The 18543-nt window shown below is 49.3% G+C and overlaps 1 protein-coding gene across 2 annotated transcripts in view; it reads right to left on the bottom strand.

Moving 5' to 3' along the window:
• Window positions 1-4445: 4445 nt before the first annotated feature.
• Window positions 4446-18543, bottom strand: part of Fkbp6 (FKBP prolyl isomerase family member 6 (inactive)) — a 39815-nt gene continuing 25717 nt past the window's right edge. For both annotated transcript variants that reach the window (XM_028860672.2, XM_037198305.1), the window contains exon 9: window positions 4446-4827. The gene's annotated coding sequence lies outside the window, so the exon portion shown is untranslated. The remainder of the gene's footprint in view (window positions 4828-18543) is intronic.

Genomic DNA, 18543 nt, shown 5'->3' on the forward strand with positions numbered 1-18543 from the left:
AGACAGGCATGTCAGTCGTTCAAGGTGTGTGCACCTGAAGATTGGGGATCACTGCCCTGCCAGCCTGAAGGCATGGAGTGAGGAGTCACCAAGGCACCTTACTGTTGGCTCCTACAGTACCATTCCAGAGCCCCAAAGGCATCTGTCCTTCTGCAGTCCTCTTGGATTCCAGGGACAGCAGAGCTTCAAAGACAAGATCACCTTCGCAGCCACCCGGACCAGTGTGTCCCTCGAGCACTAGGTCTCTCTGGGTCACCTCGCAGAGCTGAGACAACCATCAACCAGACTGGGCTTTAACCAGACCTGCGTAACCACACATGCATGTTACCCACCTCCCAGTTCTTCTGCTTAAACCTAAAGTTCATGTCAGTACCCCGACGACCCCTTTATCTGTCTCTTCCAGACATAAAAATTGGTTAAATCTCGCTGCTTCCCCCATCATTCTTTAATTGGACTGGGAAGGTGGCCAAGGCTAGTGTGTTGGGACTTTCCAAGCCAGGGGCTTTTCCTAGAAAGAGGCTCAGTTTGCCACACAATCATGAGTGCCTGAGTTTGATTCCCAGGACCTATGTAAAAATGTTGGGCATGGTGGCTTGTGCCTGTAACCCCAGCACTGAGGAGGCAGAGACAGGCAAATCCCAGGAGTGCACTGGCCAGCCAGTCTCCCCAAATCCATGCATTTTAGGTTCAGAGAGAGACCCTGTCTCAAGAAGTCAGATGGAGCCAGGTGTGGTGGCACACACCCTTAATGCCAGCATTTCAGAGGCAGAAGGAGCAGATCTGAGTTCAAGGCCAGCCTGGTCTACAGAGTGAGTTCCAGGACAGCCAGGGCTATGTAGTGAGACCGTCTCAAACACTAGAGTGCTGGAGAAATGAGCTTCTGTCTGGTTTGGACTGGGTCTGTGGAGGTGGGGGGGTCCACTGGAGTCAGGGTCCACACTGTACCCTTGTGTGAGGCTGACCTTGGTGGCCATCTCCAGGTCCCCTGGATCACACCACTCCTCAGATCCCCTCCCTGCCCCTGTAGAACTGTTTCACTCCAGGAGTGTGGCTATTACATCCCTGACTGTGGGGGCGCCTCCCCCCCCAACGCTGTCAGCAATTTACCTCCCGTGGTATAGTGTCCCAGCAGCCACTGGCTGGACCAGAGGGCACAAAGTGGGCTATGTCGCCCCCTATTGCCTGATGTGCTCAGTATGAGTCAAGGAGATCCTGTGGATTAGGTCCAGAGAGCACAAACTCCCCTGTGTGTGTGTGTGTGTGTGTGTGTGTGTCTGTCTGTCTGTCTTTGTGTCTGTCTGTTTCTCTGTGTGTGTGTATCTCTGTCTCTCTGTGTAAGTATATATGTGTGTGTGTGTGTGTCTGTCTGTCTGTCTCTCTCTCTGTGTGTGTATGTATGTGTGTGCACGCATGCCTTGTACCCATGTTGGGGTGCAGAGGACAACTTGCACGAGTTACCGCTCCCCCACGCTGGTCCTGTGGATGAACTCAGGCTCGACCACTTGTGCTTTTACCCCCTTGCTGGCTCACAGCCCCTCAAGTTCTGTTTTTGAAAGAGACAATTGAGACTGAGGTGGGGGTGGGCATAGAAAGTTTGAGGCTAGCCTGGGCAAGTGAGACTCCGTCTTAAAAAAGGGGAAGGAGAGCTGGGCTTGCAGCTTACCTGTAGATATTTCCTGACATGCAAAGGCCCTGGGTTCAGTGCTTAACATTGAACAAAACTAAAGACCCAGCAACTGGCTTTCTATGTGGTGTTATGGGATCCTTGTTCAATCAGAAGCTGGGACCTGAGGGCTGGGGTGTGGCTCAGTGGTAGAGCACCTGCCTAGAATCTAGGAATTCAAGGCCATCTTGGACTATTGCATAGCAAGATCCGGTCTCAAACAACAAATAGTAAACAAAACAAGGAAATAAAAGAGAATGTGGTTTTGGCTCATGAACTGTAACAAACCACCTCGATCGTTCAGCCTTGCCTGCTCTGCTGTTCAGACATCAGAGGGTAGTTGATGTCAGGGTAGCAGGACATGCTGGACATCACAGTGCTTAATGAAGTGCTTGTCTGAGGACACCTCCTTGTGGGCCATCCTGCTGAATTCAGCAGGAAGAAAATCACGAGGGCACCGATAGCAGGTGCCACACACGCTCTGCATGCCCAGCTCTACAGTGACCTAAACCTAGAGTGGGTACCACACACGCTCTGCATGCCCAGCTCTACAGTGACCTAAACCTATAGCGGGTACCACACACGCTCTGCATGCCCAGCTCTACAGTGACCTAAGTGAGACCTCTCCTTTATTCTTTAACAGCTACAAAGTGCTCCCCGAGGTAGCCATGCTGTGATTTCTTTTCCCAGTTCCTCTGAAGGATTTCAACTTTTCTGTTTTATCGATTCTCCAGCCCTAGTTGAGCTGGCCTTTCACCACTGCGACAAAGTGCCTCTCAGAAACAGAAAGAGGAAAGGACTACCTTTGCTCATGTCCCCAAGGTCTCAGTGCATGGTCAGCTGGGCCTGGGGAGAGGCAGACTGTCATGGCAGCTGGATGGCAGGATGCAGCAAAACTGCTCACCAATGGAGGCCAGAGAACAAGAGGAATGGACAGGCCAAGATACTCCTCCAGTGACCCTCTTGTAAAGAGGTCCCCCCCACACTATAACTTACTATATGAATGCATCAGTGTGTTACCATGGATGAATCAGTGACCTCATGATCAATCACCTCAGTCGTGCCCAAAGCTGGGGACCAAAACCTCAACATGGGTGCGTTTTCACCCAAGTGCCATATCCAAATAGCAACACGGTATAGGGTGAACATCCTTTTAGTCCAGTGTCACTGTTCAGGAGAAGCCTAGCAATGGTGATGCTGGGTTGCAGAGTGTGTATTCATACTGTCTTTTTCAACTTTACTTTTAAGTATGTGTCTGTATGTGCATGTGAGTGCTAGGGGCCTGCACTAGCCTGCAGAAGCCTGAGGATGGTTTTGGGTCCCTGGGGACTGGAGTCACAGGTGATGGGAAGTGAACTTGGGTCCTCTACGGAGCAGTACTCACTCTGAGCCCTGGCTCCAGCCCCAGGCCCTTTTGAAACAGGGTCTCACTTACTAAGCCCTGGCTGGCCTCAAACTCACTGACCTGCCTACCTCTGCTTCAGAGCAAAGCACTAGGATTAAAGGCATGCACCACCAACCATATCTGCATACACACCCGATTTTTTTTGGTTTGGTTTTTGAGACAGGATTTCTCTGTGTAGTTTTGGTGCCTGTCCTGGAACTCACTCTGTAGCCCAGGCTGGCCTCGAACTCGCAGAGATCCGCTTGACTCTGCCTCCTGAGTGCTGGGATTAAAGGCGTGCGCCACCACCCAGCTCATTTCTGGATATTTGGACAGCCAGAGACCTATCAAAGACCAACAATCACATCCAAATAGAGAGCCATACATGGTGGTGCCACCTGGAATCCCAGGACCTCAGTAGTTGAGGGAGAAGGATCATAAGCTCAAGGACAACCTGGGCTACATAGTGAGTTTTAGGAGCCAGCCTGAGCTATAAAGTGAGCCTGTCTCAGCCTCCCACCCCTTCTGAGAAAGACCACCAGATAGAGGAACATTGGTCATTACCATAGGACTCAGCAAGGAGTGCTGTGTTTGTGGGGGCTGGGTTTGGGCTCCTGACTCTGGAGGGACTGAGGGACATCTGCTGCCAGAGGAAGCCAGGACATGGTCCAGATCTGAAGATACAGGTTTGGGAGAGTCAGCCAGGTTCTCAAGGCCTCTGGCAGCACCAGGAATATCCAGGAATGAACTGCTGGGAAGTTCTCCTGCCCAGCTCTCCTCAGCATGCACCATCTTCTCACCAGAGGAGTGAGCTGCAGGCGGATGGGCACAGCCAGGGCCTTTGTTGGCATCAGGGGGCACACTAGCTCTCCAGCAGGTATGTGGCCTCCATGGGGCCTCACCTTGGGAGTGTCTTCAGGACATGGATGCCCTTGAGTGGTTTTTCAGTGGCAGGCGCTTAGGAGAGGGCGACAGGGAGGCTCTTCCTGAGAGTCCAGGGAAACCCAGCTAGGTGGCAGGTCACAGGAGCCTGGCTGAGCAGAGGCATGGAAGTTCGTTTCCAAGCTGCAAGATGGAGGCCGAGCTTACGAGTGGGTGTCCTGGAAAGACTGCCATCCACATGCTTCTGGGGATGGAACAGCTGGAGGCACTGAGAGGAAGGAGGAAGCACAGGACGCTGGGGAAGACTCCAGAGGTCCAGCGGGAAGACTCATTGGCTTCCAGTTTCCAATGAACTGGCCTGGCCACAGCTCCCCACAGAGAGGTGCATGGAGATCTGTGGCTCTAGTAAACAGACCCAATTCCTACCCTTGCTGCTCCCTGCAAACGGCTTCCCTCTGCCTGATCACGGCCTTCAGGAGAGAAGTTCAATTCACACAATGAATTTGTACTACATACTGCTAGGACAAGAATGTGTTATATTTACAACAAAAAACAATTGTAACATAATTCTCTTCAAAAGAACCCAACAGAATACACAGAGTCAGTTCTATCTGTACTGACCCACAGACATCAGCAGTTGGAAAGGGTTAGGGTGGGAGGTAAGCCGAGAGGACGCACGCACGCACGCACTCAGAACCTACTTTCCAGAGCAGTGTTCCGCTGTCACGGACTACCCTTTGTTACTGTGTATGAACGTGGAGAAGGGCTGGCAGGGCTGGCAGGGGTGCGGCTGTCTTCCGGGGTGGCTGGAGCAGTGTGAACTAGGGGCTCCGTCTATCCCCAGCAGAGATGATGGAGGAGTCCACTGGCCCTTTCTTGCTTGCAGAGGCCAACAAACCTAGGAGTGGAACAGAGTATGAGGCGCGTGCCAGGACCTCTAGTCCCAGTAGAAAGCAGCTACCATGGGAGGCCAGACTTGTAGGTACTGGTGTCACATACAAGTACAGAGGAAGCCAGGCCCAGGGGAGTCTGTGGTCCAGGGAACAGGCCTAGTTCCCTGGTGGGGGACACAGGAAGCCAATAAGTATGGCTTCAGGAAACTAGAACCGGCTGGGCGGTGGTGGCGCACGCCTTTAATCCCAGCACTCGGGAGGCAGAGCCAGGCGGATCTCTGTGAGTTCGAGGCCAGCCTGGGCTACCAAGTGAGTTCCAGGAAAGGCGCAAAGCTACACAGAGAAACCCTGTCTCGAAAAAACTAAAAAAAAAAAAAAAAGGAAACTAGAACCAATGAACACGGCTGCCCAAGAAAACAAATATACAGGCCCCAACCTCAGAATGTCAGGTCAAAAGAAGACCCAACTTCATTTTCCAGATGAGGCTCCCAGAGATTCAGTTTCTCTTTTTTAAAATATTTATTTTTATTTTATGTATACAGGTGTTTTGCATGCACACAGTTCCTGCAGAGTCCAGATCCCCTGGAACTGGAGTTATAGGCAGTTATGAGCTGCCATGTAGGTGCTGGGAATTGAACCTGGGTCCTTTGGAAGAGTATCCAGTGCTCTTAACAGCTGGGCCATTTCTCCAGCCCCCAACTATTTTTGAAGGAGCACTTAAGTCTTTAAACCACCTTAAGATGGTATAAGGCCCCTCAAGCCACCCATGGGAGCTGTTTTTCAGTGGATACTGCAACTCCTTGGCATGGTGTGGACCCCTCACGGTGTCAACACCCACACTGGAGGGACAGGACAACCTCCCTGTGATCACTAATACTCCTATGCAGATGGCCAAAGCACGATGGTGGGGGCAGGGCCTGTCCGTACAGGGACCTGGGCTCCCTCCCTCCCTCCCTTCCTCTCCAGTGTGGAGAACCGAGCTGGTGGGCAGACACACTTGTCTGACGACGTGCACACACGTGTGAGCTGCCGCACACTGCTGGCCTTGGTTGAGTCTGAAAGCCTTTCTTTAGCAATGTCCCATCAAGCAGTTGCTCAGGGAGCTCTGTGCTCAGGAAGGCTGCTGCCAGTTTCAGAGGACCACGTATTTACTCCTGCCACCCCAGGGTCAACTCCATAAACCACAGCGAGTGTGGGGGGGGGAACGGGTCTTTGTGCTGGAAGGCACTTGGTAATCCTTGATAAAAGCCCCTAGTAAAATCATGTGTTTAAGTTGCTGTTGAGAAAGAATGTCTAAACCTCAAAGCCAGCACCATGGCCGACAGTGGAAGCCACCTCAGAGCAGCATGCAGATAGATGCCCAGGGCGTCCTGCAAAGCTGCTGGCCTAACACAGCTGACTGACATGCTGAGGTAGCTAAAGCAGAGAGATCCAGCAGTGGATAGTGCTTGCCCCAGAAACGTAATGACCTGTGTTTGATCCTAGACCAAAACACAACCCCCCAAAAAACCAACCAACCAACTACGGCAGTGCTGTGGTACACAGACATCTGTAACCCCGAGCTGGGGAGGTGGAGATGGGTAGGCTCACTGATCAGCCAGCCTAGCTAAATTGGCAACTCCAGGTTCTGTGACACACCTTGTCTCAAAAAAATAAGGTAGATGTGGGATATGGTGGCACACTCGGTTAAATCTAGTACTTGGGAGACAGAGATGGGTGAATCTCTGTGAGTTCTAGGCTGTCCAGGCTAAATAATCAGACCCTATTTCAAAAACAAAACAAAACTGTGATGGTTTGAATGAGAATGTCCCCACTAGACTCAGAGATTGGAATATCTGGTCCCTAGTTGGTGCCACTATTTGGAGGTCTAAGAGGTGTGGCGTTGCTGGAGAAAGTATGTTACTGCGGTGAGCTCTCGGCTGTTCCTGTCACCATGCTCGCTGTGATGGTGACAGACTTATCCCTCAGGACCGTAAGCCCAAACAAACCCTCCCTCTGTAAGTGCCTTGGTCATGGTTTTGACCACAGCAACAGAGTCCAAACTGATCAAGACAGCACGCAGCGGCAGAAGTTGCAGAGTGAACACTGCAGAAGACAGCTAGTGCACGCAGGGGACAGGACGGCCAAGTGGGAAAGCAGGAGGGACGGACGGCTCAGGGGTCAGGACACCTGCTGTGCCATCAGGATGACCAGAGTATGGGCTCCAGTACAAATCTAAAAACCAAACCAAACCAAACAAACAAAAACCCCAACAATCAAAAACCACATAATGTATACTTTTAAAGACGAATCTTTCATCTCTCCTATAAAGGCTCTATGTGGAATTGCATTACTTCCCACACAGGCCTTTTCTCCACAGTACACAGTCTATATCTAAATGCACTAACCATGTTTTCACATGGAGCAAATACATCAGATATGGTGGGAGTCATGTCTCCTTTTCAGTAGCTGATGCTTCTTCTTTCTTTTTTGTTTTTTGAGACAGGGTTTTCTCTGTGTAACAGCCCTAAGCTGTCCTGGAACTCATGCTGTAGACCAGGCTGGCCACAAACCAGACATCCATCTGCCTGTCTCTTGAATGTTGGGATTAAAGGTATTCGCCACCACTGCCCGTCCCCACTCTTTCTTTTATCAAGAAGCCAAAGTTCTATGAAACAATTTCAATTAGCACAGACATAAGCTCACTGTCCATCCATGACTGACCCCAGGAGTCAATCTCTGTGATCTCCATCCTGAAGGTCTAACCCACACACATTCCTCTGACGGTTTTCAAGTTGTTCATGTGTGCAGTGATAGCTCTTCCGACTACCTTTTCTATGGCTCAGACATACGAGGCTGCTTGAGCTGTTTGTAGACACTGCTTTTTCTGTAACAGGGAGTTCCAAAACAGATGGAAATCGACAGTGGTCCTGCTTACGTAGCTAAAGTTCTATCTGCTTTTGACAACTTTGGGGAATCCATGTCTCTCATGGCAGTCCTATAACCCTCAGTATAAGCCATAACTAGTGCCCTCATTTATTACTCAAAAATCAAATACATCAACAAAAAAGGAAAAATATGGAATTGACTGCTCAGGAGTAACTTGCTAAACCAACTTTAAATTTTTATAAATTGTTCCTCCCAATTTTCCTAACAGCTGCAGAAAAACATAATAAACAAGAAGCTTAAGCCAAACTAATGATTTTACGTAAACTCCCTCAAGAGCCCAACCAATCCAACCAATGGCTGGACCTGTTCCACTTATTAATTAGAGCTGAGGCCGGCATCTATCTGTGTTTTCCCCTACAGGCCCTCTCTTGATCCCAGCACGACTGGTAAAGCCATAGGAGCTGGTACCAGAAGACAAGGAGTCCTCCTTCAGCCCGTCTATTAGCACCACCACCTGGATGAGCTGGGGCAGAGACAACAAGTACCACCACCACCTTCACCCTCCAACCGCCATCCAACCTGGGGAGGCGCCACACCCCCAACCAATGCAGCTCAACACATCCTTGGGAACACCGAGTCTGGAAAACAAACAACTCACTCCTACACGGTACCCATGTAACAAGCTGGGTGACCTGAGCATACCTAGGACCTCAGCTCTGAGGGGTGGAGACAGGAGACTGATAGAACGAGAGCCTGGGTTCAGGGAGGACCATGGGTTCAATGGACAAAGAAAGATGGAGGAGGCCCCAGGCCCCCACCTCCTGCTTACTCATGTGCACACACCCACAGAGAAACATGCACATATATAAATAATTACATCTTTTTTGTTTTCCTTTTTCTACAATAATTACATCTTTAAAACCCCACAAAAGAATATTATAATACTCATAGCATGAGAGTAAGATGGTTCTTCATGTGTCAACTTAGAAAAACCCAAAATGTATTTTACAAATATTCTAGTATGTGATGTATAATTATATTTGTGGAAAAAATAAATATGGAATATTCCTTTATACTGTGTGAATATGTCACTGTGGTTGGGTAGTAAAGAAGCTAACTGGCCAATAGCTGGACAGGATAAGGTTAGATGGGAAAACCAGACTAAGGACACTGGGAAGAAGAGCAGAGTCAGAAGTCACCAGGAGACAGAGGGAACAAGACACACTGGAGGATAGATAAAGCCATGAGACATGTGGCAATACATAGATGAATAGAAATGGGTTAATTTGGGACTGGAGAGATGGCTCAGAGGTTAAGAGTACTGGCTGCTCTTCCAGAAGTCCTGAGTTCAATTCCCAGCAACCACATAGTGTTTCACAACCATCAAAAATGAGATCTGGTGCCCTCTTCTGGCCTGCAGACATACATGCAGGCAGACCCTGTATACATAATAAATCTTAAAAGAAAAAAAGAAATGGGTTAAGCTGTAATAGCTAGTTAGTAATAAGCCTGAGCTATTGGCTGACCATCTATAATTAATATTAAGTTTCCGTGTTGGTTATCTGGGAACTGGTGGGCAGGTGAGAAAGAAAAGTCCACCTACAAATAAATAGATAACATTTAAAGAGGTTTTTTTTTTTTTAAGATTTATTTATTATGTATATGGAAGGGGGCGCCAGATCTCATTGCAGATGGTCGTGAGCCACCATGTGGGTGCTGGGAATTGAACTCAGGACCTCTGGGAGAGCAGTCGGTGCTCTTAACCTCTCCAGCCATCTCTCCAGCCCCCATATAAAGAGTTTTAACAAAAGACACAGGGAATATCAGTGCTGGTTGTCTCTGCAGGGCAGTCTTAGGACCTGGGGAGACTTACTGTCCCTTTTTAGAATGTTGGTTTAAAATATTAAGCATGGACTATTTTTTCCAGAAACCCAAAAAGTGAGAGCAACAGGCAGCTAGCTGTCAGTTAGCCCACAAGTGCACTGTGCAGACATGCTGACTGGTCCTTCTTCCTGTGGGGAGAAAGCATGGAGAAAGGTTTAGTGATCGCTGAGAGAGGAGGGAGACTGCTCCGTGTCAGATGCCTTAGATTCAGTGTGCTCTTAGCACAGAGGTGGCAAGGTCCCTGTGGACACCAGAGAAGGAGTCAGAAGAGAACTGCTCCTGTTTCACTGTGAAAACTCAGTGTGCACAGCACAGAGGTGAGTGTAAGAGAAAAAACCAAGGACAGCGACGCCAGGGACCCACCAAGACAATGGGAGCGACACAGCCTGGTCCAAGAGCAGACTCCAGCTGAACCTATGAATGCTAAGCAGGCTGTTTCCCACGGCCTCAGGAAAAGGCACACAGGCCAGCATGAAATAGAAACTCAGGGGTGATAGCATCAGTGTCCACAGTTGTCACCCAACACAATGAGCAGTAATCAAAGAAGAGTGTGAACATGTAACGGAGACAGGACGGAGAAGCCCTGTAATCCTGTCACCTCCAGCTGCAGGTTGCAGACCCAGGATGTTTACAGCACATGGAATCTGAGGACAAAGAGCTGGGGATCAGGGCTGGGAGGTGGTGTTCATTTCCCACGGTGGCTGAGCCTCCAGCACTTCCCTGTGGTTCTGTGACAGCCACTCAGTGCACAGCCAGGCAGATGTGAACCTCATTAGTGAGAGGTCTCTGGAACCGTTAAGGGTCACAGTCTTTCTGAAAACGTGAATGATGCTGGATGGCGGTGTATGCTGTAATCTCAACATGTGTGATGCTAAATAAGGCAGGAGATCTCAGGTTTATGGCCAACCTGAACTATATGGCAAGACACTGTCTCCAAAACCAAACTCCTCAGATGGAAGCTGTGGCCCTGCTCCCAAGCCCTGGTGGAGACACAGGGCATGGGGGTGGCGAGGCGGGGAAGCAAATGCCATGAAGCCTTTGCCATCTTAGCCTGGTCCCCAAGCACTCACTCAACACTTGGCATGGTGACAGACATCCGTAACCTCAGTGCAGGAGTCAAGAGACAGGCATTACCCCTGGGGTTTCACGGCAGCCGGTTTAGGCAATCAGTGAGCTCCAGCTCCAGTGAGAAACACCGTCTCAAAAAATAAGGTAGGCCGGGCGGTGGTGGCGCACGCCTTTAGTCCCAGCACTCAGGAGGCAGAGGCAGGCGGATCTCTGTGAGTTCCACGACATCCAAGGCTACACAGAGAAACCCTGTCTCAAAAACAAAACAAACAAAAAGGTGAGGGTCACTGAGAAAAGTACTGGACATCAATCTTTGGTGCATACATACATGCAAGGTGGAGATTCAGACCTTCCAAGCTGCTTAACCAGCTCTTTCCTAGAACGCCTTCCACCTGAGCAAACTAACACCCTAGGCATCCCTCATCACCTCATTCAAGGGGATGGAGCCATCACTGATACTGTGCTCTGGCTACTCTGGGCAGCTGTGTCCCTGGCCAGATGGTCCTGAAGCTGACTCTCCCACCTTGCCAGGTCTCCTCTGCTTGCCTCTCCAGCATGGTCTGAGGTTCTCTGGTGTCGCTTCTGCAGCTCACTTGCTGTCGAAGTCCCTGAAACCTCCTTGCTGATCCTCTGGGTCAGCCTTCTGCCCTCCCTTGGTGCTATGCCTCAGCATGGGATGCCAAGACCTCAGCTTCCTCCTTTGAGCTGGGCATCAGTGTGGGGGATGGTGGAAGCCCTTCTCACCATGGTTCAACTGCACAAGCACGAACTCCCTAGTCCCTTCTCATAGCATTATCCCACCACGCTTCCTCCAACAGCTGGAGCTTAAGGCCCAACCGCCACACATTTCAAAACAAGAGTCACATCATCTAATTGTGTTGCTGGCTACCATCTTGATATTCTCTTGGTTTTATCTTGAGAAAGATCCCCAATGCCGGGGACCGGACAGCTGCAGCCACATGGTGACCTACCCTGGGGTCAGAAACAACAATCCCAAGGCCTTCTGACTTACGGGTTGACATCTTTGGGAGGGGCCCAAAGCTATGCATTGGACTGTGCTTCGCCACCAGGGTAAGGTCCCAGCAGTGCCAGCTCAAATACCTGCACCCTCTTTCCACATCAGGCAGTCTGGCCTTTGTTCCCATCAGGCTGCCATTAGCACCTTGGTCCTTTATAGCCAATTTGAATTCAATCCTCCCTCAAGGGGGTCCAACCTGGGGTGCAGCAGTTAATTGAGGATAGCTATGCACGTGGCCTGTAAAGTTACTCATAACACTGAACTTTAAATTTTTTTTGTAACCATTCAGTTATCATGACCTCTGCTGGCAATGCAGGATGATGATGTAGAAGGTCTGCAGACGCTCTTCACTGTTGGTAGGGAGAGCTCACTGGAGGCTGATGCCCACTGTGTAAGTGGGAGTGCATCTACACTTGTTTCTGAAGCCTTCTGATGTTCTGGGGCCTACTCTGCAAGAGTCCATGCAGGCCCAGCCTGTTTTCCAGGTTTTCTTTTAAAACTCTCACTTCTCCATTGACTTACTTTGTGCAGGTGTGTATTACGTGTACTATGTGGGTGGGTGCGCATGTCACAGTGCACAGCTGGAGGTCAGAGGACAACTTTCAGGAGTTAGCTCTGTTTCTACTGTGTGTTCTGGTGATTGGCCTCAGGTTATGGGGCCCGAGTTTCCTGGTTTGGGAGACAGCTCCTCCCCCTCTCCCCAGTCCTGCACCTGCATGCACTCTGGCCCCCATTCTCTCTCTATCAGGCTTCCTCTCTGACTCCCCTCCAAGTCTCTGCCGTCACCTCTACCTTCATGTCCTGCAGGATCTCAAATTCCAATGCTACAAACTAAACATGGCTGTCCTGAGCTGTGAGGACCCTCAACTGGCCCCACCCCAACACCAACGGTGAGATTCTGTGTCTGGCTACCCATCCATCCCTCCTCTCTACACCATTTTCTGTGCTGACCCGCCTCTCCTTGTATGTGAATGCACAGATTCCTGGTCCCAGCTTGTGTCTTCCCCATCCCTGCTTTCAGTCACCAGGAAGGGTCACGATACATTAGAAGAGAATGTTCTAGAGGAGAGTGCTATGTTCTCATGCAGGAGAGCCAGGATGAAGCTTAAGGTGCCAGGTGCCTGGTTCTGAGCTACTATTATATTAGGCTGGGAGTTCCCAGTAGACGATGACACGTAAAACAGCCTCCAGACACCTTTGGATATATATTCATTCTCATTCTCTCTCTCTCTCTCTCTCTCTCTCTCTCTCTCTCTCTCTCTCTCTCTCCCTCCCTCCCTCCCTCCCACAATAAAAACTTCCCCCTAACAATGGAGCAGCCATGTCAACAGTTTCTTTACTGTGCCCCCACACATGGCTGGTGCTGAAGCATGGGAAGAGCACAGTGGACCCTTTCCAAAGGGCCTGGTCTTTCCTAACTGAATCAAGTTGCTGATGCAACTCTAAAATACGAATCATTTGTTTCTGCTGGCTTCGGCTACCTACCATATTTGACTTCCATTTCTAGAGTCCACCTCTTCAAGCACTTTCTCCACCTACTCTAACCCCTCATCTCTCCTCACCCACTCATAAGTGTCCTCTCCAATTCTCTGGCTCCTGGAGCCCGCCATGCCCTCCTGGGTGCCCATCCCATGGAAAGGCTCTGAGTCTGCTGTATGCATCTCTACTGTGACTCAGGGTACCTCTCTGCTAAGGCACTTACCTGAAGCATGAATCCTAATTGGTCTTAATAATAAAAACCTGGAACCAGATATTGGGGTAAATGCTGGAAGATCAGTAAAGGAGCCAGCCACTAGAAAGACTTTTTTTTTTTTTTTTTTTGGTTTTTCGAGACAAGGTTTCTCTGTGTAGTTTTGGTGCCTGTCCTGGGTCTCGCTCTGTAGACCAAGCTGGCCTCGAACTCACAGAAATCCGCCTGGCTCTGACTCCCAAGTGCTGGGATTAAAGGCATGTGCCACCACCACACAGCTTAGAGAAATTTCTTACTTCTACTGAATCCTCAGCCTGAAGGGGCCAAGCCCCTGTCTCCACCCTCTGCCTTATCACTTCCTCTCTCCATTCAGTCCAGTCATATCACCTATTTCTTCTTCCCAAGCACTGGGATTAAAGGTGTGTGCCACCACTACCTGGCCTCTGTTTCTCTTTTAGACTGGATCAATCTTGTGTAGCCCTGGCTGGCCTTGAACTCACAGAGATCCATCTGCCTTTGCCTCCTGAGTTCTGGGATTAAAGATGTGTGCCACCATTGCCTGGCCTCCGTGGCTAACTAGTGGCTTAGCTCTGCACTCTGATCTTGAGGCAAGCTTTGTTAGAACACAAACAAAACATCACCACACTTACCCATCTCCTCTACCGAACACTCCCCTCTGGTGGACCCTGCCCTAAGCCTCTCATCTCTTAGCTCTGCTTCTCAAGGGGGACTTCTTTTCTGCTTGCTCTCTTTCTCAGCTTGCTCCTGTCTCTAACCACTGGCTCTTCCCATTCAGAACTGGACTTCTCGCCTGCCTTCTCTAATCTCTTTTCCTTCTCAGACTCATTAAAGTTTCACTGTCTTACTACACAAATGCTTGACCTCAGTACAGCTCAATGGCCAGAATATGGAACATTCAATTTCCAAATTATCAAAGATTGTAACACTCTGCCACTGCACAAGTAAACGATTCCCCAAATCTCTTTATCTCTATGCTTTCTCTACTCTTGAAAATCCCTTACCTCTATGCTATCTATGCTTTCTGCTCTCAAAAAATTAAAATCCCTTAAGACCATTGTTTAAATTCTCTGTCTCAAGATTTGTAAACTTTTTGGGTATGGTTAAAAAAAAATCTTGTAAAATCTTTAACAAAAAGTTAGCTTAAAACTTGTAACAAGCCAGGTGCGATGGCAGGGCTTTAATCCCAGCACTCAGGAGGCAGAGGCAGGTGCATCTCTGATTTCCAGGCCAGCCTGGGCTACAGAGCAAACCCAAAACCAAACACCAAAGCAAAACAAAAAACAAACCAAAACCAAAACAAAGCCCAAAACAACAACCAACCCCAAAATGCTCAATGAGAGAGCCGCCTTCCCAATGGACAGAAAGAACTACCAGCTTCTGGTAGCAGCAGCTTCGTCTTTCTCTGAAGAAGAGGGGCAGCAATAGTAATGCTGAGCCTGGGCAAAAAACTGCCCCATGCTTCACCCTCAGCAGGGCCTGCCCAAACTGTGGACATTGTTGGGGTGACTGCCTCACTCTGCCTCCAAAAGGTAGGTCAGTTCCCCAAAGTTCCTCCTCCACAGAAAAACTCAGATCTTAGGGGTCTGACAGCCAAAGGTTGAAGCTGCCCAGTGTGACAGAGGAAGACTAAGGACCTCTGCCCCCCTCTCCGGGGGTGGGGGTCCCCTAAGATGGCTGTCCAGGTATTGGTAAGTATCATTGTAATTGATACAGGGCCTACTCCAATGTATCCTTCTCAGATCTCTGAGATGGCGCTGCTGGCCTTTATCAGACAGCTAAGCACCAACAAAGCCGACCTCAGGCAGCTCCTCCCCAGGGAGGCAGCCGGGTCAGCCCATTGCATATGTAAAAGGCTCGCCTAGCTTTTCTTAAGGCTACTAGGTCTCCTGCTGAGAAAGGCAAACTCACAGTGGCCTTACCTTGCTGACAGACTTCATGCTGAGAAAGATAAACTCACAAAGACAAACTCAAGCTACCATGCTGTGGTTACTAATAAAAGTTGATTTTTACTATTTATTACTTAAGATGTGTTAAAAAAAAAAAAAAAAAGACCTGATGAGATACATAATGTGAAGACTTCAAAGCTCCAAGTTTAACCCTTTACTCCTGAAGTTGTGGTCAGACGTTAGTCTAACCCTGGTAAAGCACTGACTACTCCTGCCATAGTCACAGGCTCAAATTTGTAAATCTCCTTTGGTAGTTTTTAAAATCAAAACTTACAATACGGTCTGGAGAGATGGCTCAGAGGTTAAGAGCACTGACTGCTCTTCCAGAGATCCTGAGTTCAATTCCCAGCAACCACATGGTGGCTCACAACCATCTGTAATGAGATCTGGCGCCCTCTTCTGGCCTGCAGGCGTACATGCAGACAGAACACTGTATATATAATAAATAAATCTTAAAAAAAAAAAAAAAAAGACTTACCGTGCTTCTCACTGTTCTGAAACCATCTGTCCAATCTCTCTCTGTTTAGGCTCTGGACAGAGCAAAGTGTTCATGGGTCCCATGCCATTGCTGTCCTATTACAGATAACTGTTGAGGCTTCTCCCATGTTGATAACTGTCGAGGCTTTATTTTTGTTACGGCTCAAAGGTGTGAGCCTCTTCCAGCTGTCTACGGACACTCCACTGCGTTTCCTACAAGGAGGGCTTCAGTACAGATCACAGACAGTGCTCGTGCTAAGAGATCTAACACTTTCATCACTTCTCTAAGTTTCAATTCCTCTAAGCTCAGGGAGTTGAGTGAGACCTGGGTCAAACAAGCACTCCTGTCCGTCCAGAGCTTAAACTTCCTCTACGACCTGTCCCTGAGGGTGGGCTCCTTCCTTCTCCTGGCTTGGGACTCCTCTCCACTCCCCAAGTCCCAGGACCACAAGACAGGCCTGGAAGTTCCAAGTGCACACCCAAGATGAAGACTTCCCCTAAGCTCCTTAACTTCACCTTGTCCCTTGTCTGTGTCTGTCCCAGCAGACTTCCACTCAGCTGACAGACACCATTCAGAAAACAACAGCAGCCCTTGTAAACTGCTCCAAAATAGCCCGTGCTTTGACAGCCCTGAACTTGCTGAAAGCTGAACCAGTCTGTCCAATGAGATTGCTTCCTATCTCTTCAGACCCCTTGGAGAACCAGATGCTTCTGACAAAATTTCCAGTCCTCCCCATCCCTACTTTTATCTTGTATTCCAGCCTTTCTGGGCCCATGATGACCTTCCCCGGCTTTGAAGCAGTCAGATTGCATTATATTGCCCTTTATCAACAAAAGACTGAACTGTTAGGTTTCAGGCAGTCCATATATCCAGAAAGGAGCTCAGGATGGACTCTAGGAGGGTTTCTGGAGGTTGGATGGAAGCTGGCATTCCTGTAGGTCTGCCAAAAGGGGTCCTTTGCCTTGCCTCTGGCTCTACTGACATGCTCAAGCAGTTGCAAATTAAAGTCCAGGCCCCTCCAGTCCCTCCTCCTCACAAGTGCTTGTCATACATTTCAGAGTCCAAGCGGGTCTCCCCAGATACCCATTTGCTCTTTTTTATAAGAGCAAGGCTTCTCCCTCTGCCCGTGATAGTCTCTCTTTTCTCACAGACAGTCCTGGCCATGTCCAGTCTACTTCTCTTTCTCTCTGCTCTAGACTCCTCCAGATGCCTCTGGATGTTTTCTTTCTCTTATATACAATAAAAACATCCCCCCTAACAATGGGAGACGTTTCTTTTTTACTGCAACCCCTCATACTGCAGAGGGAGAAGTGTCAGAGAAAGAGAAAGCATGTGGACAGGAGCAGGGAGGATCAGGGAGGGAGGGAGGGAGACAGAGCTATCAAGAGGCTATGCTTGTTCGTGTCTGAAGCTAGAGGAAGACCCCGAGTGCAGAGTCCTGGTGGGGTGTGAAGGCCGTGGCTGGAAGCTGATATGGAACTTCTCCCATGAGATGCAGCACTAGGTGAGGACACCAGCATGGTTAACACCTCTCCCAGCCACCTTCTGTTCAGGCTGCAACACTGATGGCAACTACTGAGCACTGTCACCACAGCAGGGTGGCCCCTCCCCTCCCCTCTTAGTGCACAGCTGCCTGCTGCAGGGAGAGAGAGCTCCCTTCTGCTCCCAGCTCTTCACTTCCTTTACCATTCAGTCTGAAACCCTTAGGCTCACTCCACTTCACCTCTGCTTCCTCCTGGTCTGCGACAGCTCTGGGGTTAAGGAAAGCCACAAAGGTCAAAATCAGGGGTTGGAGCTGGGCATGGTGATGCACCCAGGAGGCAGAGGCAGGAGGATCCCTGAGTTCAAGGCCAGCCAGGTCCAGGGTTAGTTCCAGGACAGGCAGGACTACACAGAGAACCCTGTCTCAAAGGATAAACAAACAACCAACAACAAAACCAGGGCCTGGGATGTGGCTCAGAAGGTAGAACACTGGTCTAGCTAGCATCAGGTTCCAACGCCAGCACCACATAACCAGGTATAGTGGTGTACTCCTGTAATACTAGCTAGCACTCAGGAGGGGAGGAGGACCAGAAGCTCAAGGCCATGAAAGTACCACACACTTAAGTGATTGTACCACTGAAGCTCATGGTCATCCTCAGCTATACAATAAGTTTAAGACCAACCTAGGACTACATCAGACCCCTTTTCAAGACAGCAACAAAAAATCCAACACCCACATACACAAAGAAGTCAAACTCGGGGATATCTTGGAGCTCAGTGGTAAAGCACTTGCTTAGCATGTGGGAGGCCCTGAGTTCTATCCCCAGTGCTGCCATTTTAAAAAAAGGATTTATTTATGAGCGTTTTGTCTGCACACTGTACAGACAGACACCAGAAAAGGGTGTTAGATCCCCTTGAATTGGCACTACAGAGAGATGTGAGATACCGTGTGGGTGCTGGGAACTGAACCCAGGACCTCTACAAGGACAAGTGTTTTTAACCACCGAGCCATCTCTCCAGCCCATATTGCCAAATAGTTTTTAGTAATTTAATCATATTTCTTTATTGTATGAGTGTGCATGTACACACACGACACAGAACATGTACCAGATCAGTACCAGAGCTGGTTCTCTCCTTCCACCATGGAGGTCCCCCCCACCCCCAGGGATCAAACTCAGGTCATCAGGCTTGGTGGCGAGTGCCTTTACTGGCTAAGCCATCTCACTGCCACGCCCCCCCCCTTAAGTAAAATCAACAGTAGCTGTA

The sequence above is a fragment of the Peromyscus leucopus genome, chromosome 23 (genome assembly GCF_004664715.2).
Source record: "Peromyscus leucopus breed LL Stock chromosome 23, UCI_PerLeu_2.1, whole genome shotgun sequence".
NCBI classification, from domain to species: Eukaryota; Metazoa; Chordata; class Mammalia; order Rodentia; family Cricetidae; genus Peromyscus; species Peromyscus leucopus.